Raw genomic sequence first — 9692 nt, 5'->3', positions numbered from 1 at the left:
GCGGTCGGCTCGGCCCGGCGCCAAGCGCGCGAGGCGGCCGCTGCCTCCTCCGCGCGAGGCACCCTCGGCCCCGGCGCCCGAGGCGCAGCCTCCCGCCCTCGGCGGCGGCTCGCGGCCCGGGGAAGCGGCGGCCGGGCCCTCTCCCGCACCCCCCGCTGCGCCGCGGCCCGTCGCTCTCCGCCCGCCGCCTCGGGGCGCCGCTCCCCGCGCCAGGCCCCGGCTTCCCTCCTTCCCGGCCTGCCCCGGCGCCGCCGTCCCCTGGCCCCCCTCCCCCGGCCGGGCTGCGCCTGCGCGGCGGCCCCTCTCCCCATCCGGGTCCCTCCGTGCGGTGTAGCAGGTCGGTAGGCGGGAAATGGCGACTGGCTGCTGAGCGGCTGCGGAGCGCGGAGCCCCGGTGGCGGTGTAAACACAGCGGCGCGCGCCCGGCCTGGCCCGGCCCGGCCGGCCGCCGGGGACCCGGACACCGGGGGCCCGCCTCCCCGGCACCCCCGCACCCGCAGGTAACCGACGCGGCGGCTCAGCCAGCGCGGGGTCCCAGCCCGGGATCAGGTGGGAAGGCAAGGGGTGGCCGTTCGGGAGTGACCGGCGGGAGCCTCCCCTCAGGGCCTGCCCCGCAGCGGGCCCCTGCGCCTCGCGTACCCGGCCGCCCGCCCGCCGGGCTCCGCGCCCCGCTGCGTGCGGAGACACCCCGTCCGTCCCCGCTCACCTCCCCTCGCCGGCCGCGGAGGCCAGCCAGCCCCGGCCGCGCCGGAGCGGGGGCGCAGCCCTCCCGGGCCAGCCCCCTGCCCCCGGAGGAGCGGGCGGCGCGGCTGTCACCCCCGCGTTGACACCCCCCGCCTCCCCCTCTAGGCCGAGGCCTGCGGTGAGTCTCCTCCGCCCGCCCCGTCCCGTCCCGCGCCCCGGGGGGCGGTGGGCGCCGCGGGGGCTGCGCTGTGCGCGCCGGGGGGCGGTGGCGGGCGGCGGGGGCGCGTCCCGGGCCGGCTCAGGGGGCGTAGCTCTGCGGGCTGCGTCCCAGCCCCGGCTACACACGGGCGGGCCGTGCCCGGCGCTGGCTCCCGCGGAGTGCCGCGCAGGACGCGCCTGTTGCTGGCTCTTGTCGCCGCGCCGGGGCGGCAGCGCTGGACGTGCCTGTCACCGGCCCCGGGAGGGGGGACGGCGGGAGGCTGCCGCCCCGCTGCCTCCCCGGCGGGTGCCGGGCACCGGCGCGACGCCGCGGGCTGCCCGGGCAGGGGTCCCGGGCGGCGGAGGGCTGCCGCGAAGGATGTCAGCGCGGCTGGGCAGAGGGGAGAACACCAACTTTGTGTGCTGTCACTGGTGGCGGCAGGAGGGGGGGGAAGGCGGCCGTGCTGTACCGGCCGGTAACGGGCAGGACAACCGCTGTCTAAAGCCGTTATTGGCATTCCCTGTCAATACCGGGAAGGCAGCATGAGATATGAGCGTGCTGCATACCGCATCGATTATCTGCTCACTTCTGTGTTACTGAAGAGTACTGTACAAGCCTGTTGCTCAGTTTTATGCTACTTAGGAGCACCTGAGAGGTCAGGTTTTATTATTTCTTTGTGACTGTTTTGGTGAGCTCTAGCCTAGATGTGCCTGGGATGATGATGGTAGCACTTGTTCTGATCCCAAGCCTATTATTTCTGGTCGGGGTTTTAGTTTTCCAGTTGCTTGTGGTGTGCTTTTAAACTAATTTTGAGATGGTAATTATTGACTTTGCCTTTCATGATAAGTTTCCACTGTTACAATACAGTAGTCCATGAAGAGGATCTCTAAGTATAACTATTACTCTGTTGCCTTTGGGCAAGTCACAACCTCTTTTGCCATTTCTCCATCAGTAAAATGGGGATAATAATACCTCGGAGAGTTGTTACAAGAAGTAGTTAATGTTTGTAGAGGGCTTAAAAGACCTAAGTGTTATTAATTAAGCCCCATGACACATTAAGGTAAGAGTTAGTGAACCAGGTTTACACATGGATGAACTGAGGCAGGAAGAGATGATGATTTAGCTAGAGTAACGTATTGGATCTGTGACAATAGCAGAAAACAAGTTGTAACTACTTCACGCTGTAGGCACAAGCGAACAGTTCTGTGTAACAGATATGCTTCCAAGATTATTGGCCCCTCCCTCACCCCCCCTTCCCATTTCAAGCTTTTCTGCTTTAGGAGGTTTTGCCTGTGTGACTTCCAGTCGACTGGATAGCTCCAAGGACACTTGTGGTTTGCCCACTTAAAAGTGTTTCAGCAGTTTTCATAACAAGATATATGTTCTAGGATGCAAGCCAAATCTCGACTTAAATTCCATAAAACATTCTCCACTTTTCCCCTGAAAACATTGTGTGGAACTTAGTTAAGACTTGATCCCATTCCAGTCAGTGGAGTATGCACTGAAGCTGACATTCCTGTTTCATCTGAGAAAGTTCTTTCACTAAAGAAAAAATTCTCTTGTCAATCTGTCCCAGAGATTTAATGGTACGGTTAGACCATTTTTGTAAAGATGTAAACATTCCACATATGCTGGAGCTATATGTACATTTTCATAATTTAAAGGTAATTTTCCATCTTCAGGCTTCCACCACAAGTGTTGATAACTTCCTTCCACTGTGTCGATTCCCCAGCACACTGACGTGACACTATTGCAGGCTGAATAGGATTAAACAGTTAAAAAAAAAAGTCTACTGCCTTCAAAAGGAAACTTAGTGTTCATCTTACAAAGTTTTTCCATACTGTATTGGCTTTTATTTTCTTCAATCACTTGTAATGCTGCTGAGGTTGACACCAACAAAAATAACGTTTGCAGAAGACTTTAAGCGTCACGTTTTCTCTTCTGATGGTTTGCTGTGCAAATATTTAATTCCCATGGAGTAAACTTTTTCATAGGTGTAAGTGGGGTAATAACTTGGAGTACTTGCACATTTTTTAAGAACCAATACTGAAAGTCAGACTGAACTGCAAGAAAAGCTTGAGCAGGGGGTTGGACAAGATGACCTCCAGAGTTCCCTTCCAAGCTCACCCACTCTGTGAGTCTGTAAAAGCAGGATGTATCGAGTAGGACCGGAGTTTGGCAGAAATTTAAAATTAATGTACATTTGTAGACATATGTGTACTCTGACAGAGGCTTGAGACTTCTTGCCCTTTTCAAGGAATAACTGGAAGCTCCAGAACATCATCATGATAATTTCAAGATCACAGCTGAAGCCAGTGTAGTTGTCTAACTCTGAAATTGCCTCTTCCAGTTTATGGGTTTGCAGCTTTTCTCTAGTCAAACCCTGTACAAGTTCTTCCCCATCCCTGTGTTTTCAGCCTGGGCTCCCTAGGGGAGCTAATTCCCATGTATCATGGTTTTTGGACTTTGATAATTCAGCGTAGGACTATTAGGATTATCCCAGATTTAAACGCTGTTGTCGTGTTCCCCCCCTGCCCCCCTGGGAGTGCATCCTTACTCTGTACTTTCTCCGGAGCATTCCTCTCCGACAAGTGCCTTTCTGATTCATTACTGTGAGTAGATCAGATATGATGGTTCTTACTCTTATTAGCCCAGAAAGTAAAGGACTAAGTCTGAATGAAATTCTTTCATTTGCTGGCAGCTTACATTACCACTGAAGTGTTGGCACCAATCTCTTGTAAATTTTAAATGGAAGATGGTTTTTCATCTATTGTATATGAAAAAGTTCATTTGATGTTTATACATCCCAGTTAAGTCTTCAGAAAATGCAAATATGCACCATAAGTGCATAGTTGATTAATCAAATTCATAATGGATTACAGTTTTTAGGGGGCAGACTATTTAAATTGAATCATGCTGCTCTGATCCTGTAAGGGAACAGTAAGCTCTTTACAAGCTTGTTTAAAAAGAGTAGCTATCTCCGGCAGGGATTTTGACAGCGTCAGGCCCTCTGGAGTACTTTAAACACAGGTTAATTTGCTGAAGTGCAGTGCTCGTTGCAGTGCAGTGTCTCTCTTCTGATTGCTCGGAGAATAAACTCACGTACACCGAGGTGCTTGAAAGCCAGTACAACATGCTGGTTACATGTCGAGTTGCCTGGATGGCCATCGTTTAGTATTTTAGAAAAATAAATATTACACTCACAGGTGAAGACATTTTCAACAGCACTTGAAAAATTAAGTGTGAAATCATCCACGTGTAAAGCGATCAGGGGTTGGATAGTAGCTTCCCAGCTGTCAGTCTTAACTTTTTCTAAATAGATCACTTCTCAATCAGATCACTTGCAGTAATTACTTTGATTAAGGTCCTCTTAACTACAGAAAATAAGTTCTTCCGTTGTACTTCATGAGCCAAGGAAAACACTTGTCAGGACAGTCTGGTCTAAGAAAATGAGTGTCAGCCTGCAGTGTATTTTGACCTTTGCCAGCACTGTCACATGTGTGATCTGACAGGCGTCCTTTGTTGCCTCAGTTTCCCCATCTGATGGGTTAGTATTTATGGTAATGCTGGGATCTGTGGACAAGCCAAGGGGAAGGAAACGTGCAGCTGCTGGTGGACGGGATTAACTCAGCGGCCACATTGATCTCTGCTGTATTGTGACACAAAAAATACAGCTCCCTGTAGGGAAAGTTTTACGAGTCCAGCCCCATCAATCAGATTTCTGTGCATCTAGCTGAAAATAACCCTAAAGCCAGCATTTAGGAAGCCACCTGTCTGTTGTGTTAGATCTAACGATGATGCTCTGTCCCCTGAGTGATGGGGATGCTGGAGTTGCCTGTGAAAGAAGTGATAGAAACTGAAGTTACCCCTAACAGTCCTAACTCCTGTCTGAATTCAGAACTTTTTTTGTTGGGCAAGGAGTCTAGTTAGAAGGCATAAAGCAGTTTTGAATTCATAGTTACACTGATACAACAGATATTACATATAACGTTATCATGAAAATAAGTTTAACTAAAAGAAGCTGTTAACTCCACAGCATCTGGAAAATAAGCTGTGCATACTTACTTAAAGTAGCACAATGCTCAAAAATCGATCCTACTATTCATTGCCAATGTACCAAGTGTAAGTAGGAGTGAAAAAATGTAAGACTGAAACATTTAGATTAGAATTTACCTATAAATAAATTATTTTATATGTATAAACACACACAGTGGCAACACAGCAGGAGCGTCATTACCAGCAGAGCAAGGCTAGGAAGGTGATACTGTAGGGCATGGTAGCATCCTTGAAGCCTATAGGAAAGAAAAGGAACCTGTCCTTACTTAGGCCGTGTTTAGGAATAGCTAGTTTAAGTTAACAAATTCACAGGAACTCAGATCAAATCAGAGCAGTTGTTCTAAGCAGTTCAGCTTTAGCTGCACTGATTCAGTCTAAATCATGACTCAATTTACTTTAGCCCATTCTAAAACATGATTGCTTTGGTTCACCTTGTATTTTAGGAGGTGCTAATTAGAGGCAGGTAGGTAATTCAATCTGAGGATTAGGCTGTACCACAAGGACTTCGCTGGCCCAGCAACACCAGCCTAGTTAGTGTAAAACCCCTGTATAAAGGGGTTGCTCTTGCCAGCCCAAGTTGCATTTGTGCTTGCTAGGAGACTTGTTACCCTGGCTGTGTTTGACTAGGGAAAAATAGTATTTTCCCCTTCTTTTCACTTTTTTAACAGGTAGTATCATACTGGGAAAGTTTCTGGTTTAGACACAGTCTAACACAGATTTCCTTTAGAGTTTCAAGGGTACTCACTATCTTATGCTCAGTACACAGGGGCTGAAGGTGCTGGAGCAGAGAGTCTAATACAGGTATATTTATTTCTTACCTTCTGTGGTAGAATCGTGCTTCATCCATTGTGGCTTCCTCTAGGCTTGCTCTTCTGGAGTTTACACCTCATAGCTAGTGTTTTTGAAGTACTCACCCTTTCAGGAAGGAGTGGGCTGACGAGGTAACACCTAGGTTCTATAGTCTCCTTTGTCCTTGCTTCATTTTCCAATACCCTTTTCGTATGAGATAACACTCCCTGAGTTACTTCTCTTTTCTCCTTTTCCCAGGACCTTCTCTCATTTTCCTATCCTAGGGGAGCTCGTTTAGCTGCAGCAGGCTTCGTTTTATATGAAATAATGCCTTTGGGCTGTCCTGGGATGCCTGGTCACCTGATTCAAATCCATCACCTGGGAGGGAGATAAATCCTATAGGTGAGGGCTGAGTTCATTCTCTTTTGAAAATGTGTCTAACCCTGACACACTGCTTGTGCTGCAGTCCTGTGTCTGGGGCGTGTATCTGTGTGCCCGGGTGAGAAACGATGAAGAAGAATGTCTGTCAGAAGTTAGGAAATAAAGAGGATAAGATAAAGCTAGTTATTAGTAGTTACATGGGAAACAGTTATGTTGTTTCTGTGTTTGCCAAAGAAAAGCAGAGTATGAACTGAGGTTCTAAGGTTTGTTTTCAGGGAGAGGAAAAAGTATACAAGAAGTAAAGGAGGTAATTTATAAATAGCAGAAATATCTACAAGAACATTAAAGGTACTTGTGGGCTTTGTGTATACTAGACTTAAATATAGCCTATTTGATTGAATTACCTAGCTCAATTTATTTGACACCTTAAACTCTTGTCAAGACCAAGCAGTTGTAATTAAATGAATTTAAATATGCTTGGAAAAGCTTGTTTATTTTGCTTATCAAGACAGAACCAATGAATATTGAAGAAGAAAACAAGTAAGTTAGTGTAATCTTGATATTTCTAATTTATGTTTGTAAAAATGTAGATTTGGAAGAAACTTCCAAAGACTTGAAGGTAGCTAAAGTAATATTCTTAAACAACTGTAATTACTGGATTTAGATTTCCTTAGTTTTGTGTTGCTTAGGGACTAGAAAGCTTACTAGCACTCTGAAGAGAAAGTCTTTGAGAGCTCAGTTGGAAAAAGGGGCTGTATGGATAGTTTCAGGTGAAGAGGTGTCATGCTTAATTGCCCTGCTGGACTTATTTGAAGATAATTCTCTTTTGATAGTAGCTTGGTTCATTATATACCTGGAAAATCTTTGATAATGTTCAGTCTCCAAGATTAGTAGTTAGTATAAAAATGTCCTGAGTCAATTAAGATAATAGGGTTCCAAACCATAGAATAGTTTAAGATGAGAAAATAAACATTTGTCATCAGTGGTCCATGCTTTCCAAATTAAGAAGTGATTTCAAGAAGATTGCTCTTTGCTCTTTCTCTTCTTTATGTATTTTCTGTTCCCTTTAATTTAGGTGCTGTAAGGTCGGAGGAGTATGCGTAGCTGTTAGCGTGCCATTGACTTTGTTGCTGGGAATGGGAAAGGCTCTGTGCCTGCGTTTGCAGATAGATGATATTTTGTCAGAATTCCTTGGGTAAGGGGCTTTTGTTTGCTTGTTTGTTTGATGGTTTAGTTTTATTTTTAAACTAAAGTAACTGTGCTGATAAACCCACTACTGTTATATCAGCTAACTCAGAGTGTTGTCGGTCTTCACTGGTGTTGTCAAATCGCATGCACTAGGAGCAGACCTGTAGAATGTCGGTGCTGAGGACTTGATGCCTGTGGTGGTTGCGTTTCTGGGGGGTTTAGCTCGGTCTGGTCCTGTGTCCTTTAGTGGCTGAAGTGTATCTTCCAGTTTCGTTTCAGTCAGAGGACTCTGGTTGGTGTGCTCTGAGACTGCTTTGTGCTGTGAACCGAGGCGTTATAAATGGGGTGATGAGAAGATTTGTTTCAAAAGCTCACACTAGATCCAAGCGAAAAAAACTGGTGCAGGTTTATGTTAAACAACATGGAGCCTTGTGTTAAGCTCCTTGTGAAAGGAGCGAGAAGCACACAGCAGCTGACAGAAGGGACCAATCTGATGTGAAAAGGCTGTAAAAGAAGGTTAAGAGCTTCAGTCAGCCATCAGAGGATAGAAGCAAATCACATAAAATCTGTACAGAGTTTTCTGAATAAGCGGATGCTTTTTCACCTGTTACTTGAGTTCATAGCTTAGCTCTGCTCTTTCCCCTGTAGCTGCGTGGATGCTCCTCATCTGCTTCTGCACGACGTCTGCTGAATTAACTCAGTTTGCAATAGATGATTGTTGAAACTAATCTGGCTAGACTTTGTTTATCCTCCGTGTTCAAAGAGAGTTTAAAAAACTAAGTTCTGTTTTATAACATATATGATACTGAAAGGATGAAGAGAGAATGATTTTTTTTTTTTCCCTGCTTTAATGTGCAGGTTTTTAAATATTACTCTGTAGGAGTTTTGATCCACTGTAGTGCTCAGGGACAAAATGTGTTAACCATTTACGTGAATGATGTGCCTAGTGTTTTCTCCAAACTCTATTTCTGAGTTATTTTATTGTCGTATTGTGTCATAAATGAGGATTCTTCTTAATGAGTTAATTATGAGCACAAGCTAAACTAATCCATGTTACATGTTTGTTTCTTCAACAGCAGAATTGGTAAGGTCTGTTTTCCCACAGGCTCATACTCTTTGTGCCTTCCAGCCCTCTCATCTCCTGTAATACCTCCAGACTCTCTGCAGTATTTTGAGTAACCCCACCAGTCAGAGGACCTCCTGTTTGCTCTCCCTCCTGGCATCGCTGGCTTTGCTTGCTGGCTGAGCTGGAAGCAGAACACATGGTTGTTCATTCACTGCCCTGTCTCTGCTGGGGAGCTGAACATTTTTTTTTGGAGGTGGGCTAGGAAAGGAGAGAAGGTGGAGTGTGTCTGCATGTAGCTGGAGTGGATGTGGGGTCAGGGCTGGGCTGTGGCTGTCTTTTGCTTATTGGGCCTGCTAAAGGGTAAGACAGACGTCTTACCTATGTAGCTTTTGATTTTCAGAAAACTTGTAGGAAGTTAATTTGTGTGAAATTTCTCTCCCGCTGTGAAATTGGGTTGATGTTGGTCAGTGGGTTCTGCGTTTGCCAGGGAAGGACAGACAGACACGCAGACAGTTATGGACAGTGCAATTGTATAAGCCTTATTTTCCTCTGGAAACCAGACTGTAAAAAAATCAACTGTAATAGAAAAGGCTTATCAATGTTACAGCCCTTCAAAGAGTACAATAAGCAAATGAAACCCATAACAAAATACTATTGCTTTAAAAATTTTTGATGAGATAGTCTTCGTTAAAATAAAAGGAAAATTTTAAACATGAATAGTTTCAGTGATCACATCAACAAAAAACCCCAGCCTGACGGTTGACACTGGAGCAGCTGGGGCTGTGGTTCCACAGCAGCTTAGAAGAGTCTCTTGGCTGCTACAGTCCCACTGAGCAGTCAGTGAAATGGGCCAGCGTGTGCTCCTTGCCCTCGAGAGCAAGCAATGTGACACAGGTTGCATCCTCCCAGCTAAACTGTCTTCCTCCAAACCAGGGTGACCTCCTCTGCCCTGCCTGCAGGGAAGGGCCCTCTCCCCTGTGTTGCTTCAGGCTGTTCCTGAGCACCATCCAGGACAGCGCTGTGCCATCGATACCACGCGTGACTGTGCCAGCGAGCACACTGACAGCTAAACGGGTGTGTTATATGTAGTTACACATGGGTGATCATGGTACAGTGCTTTAACCCCGTGCCCTGGGCTTGCTGGTTTACTGCTGGAGCTGTCCTTTCCCCTGCCAGCAGTTGTATGTTTTTATTCCACCCCTTGGTCCTGTGATTCTGTGTTGAAACATTTCAGTTTACTAAGCTGGCCTAACAATATGGCCAAACGGAGGGTTAGCTGAGAGCCAGCGCTGCCTCAGGGAGGGTATGACGGCGCTTAGGTTGGCTTTA

General features: G+C 47.0%; 1 protein-coding gene across 2 annotated transcripts in view; it reads left to right on the top strand.

The window, feature by feature from the left end:
• The first annotated feature begins 358 nt into the window (after positions 1 to 358).
• CTDSPL2 (CTD small phosphatase like 2) overlaps positions 359 to 9692 on the top strand; it is a 42875-nt gene continuing 33541 nt past the window's right edge. For both annotated transcript variants that reach the window (XM_068410286.1, XM_068410285.1), the window contains exon 1: positions 359 to 500. The gene's annotated coding sequence lies outside the window, so the exon portion shown is untranslated. The remainder of the gene's footprint in view (positions 501 to 9692) is intronic.

This window comes from Nyctibius grandis, chromosome 11 (genome assembly GCF_013368605.1).
Source record: "Nyctibius grandis isolate bNycGra1 chromosome 11, bNycGra1.pri, whole genome shotgun sequence".
Lineage (NCBI taxonomy): Eukaryota > Metazoa > Chordata > Aves > Nyctibiiformes > Nyctibiidae > Nyctibius > Nyctibius grandis.
The sequence above is the reverse complement of the archived record's forward strand: the minus strand, read 5'-3'. Positions and strand labels throughout refer to the sequence as shown.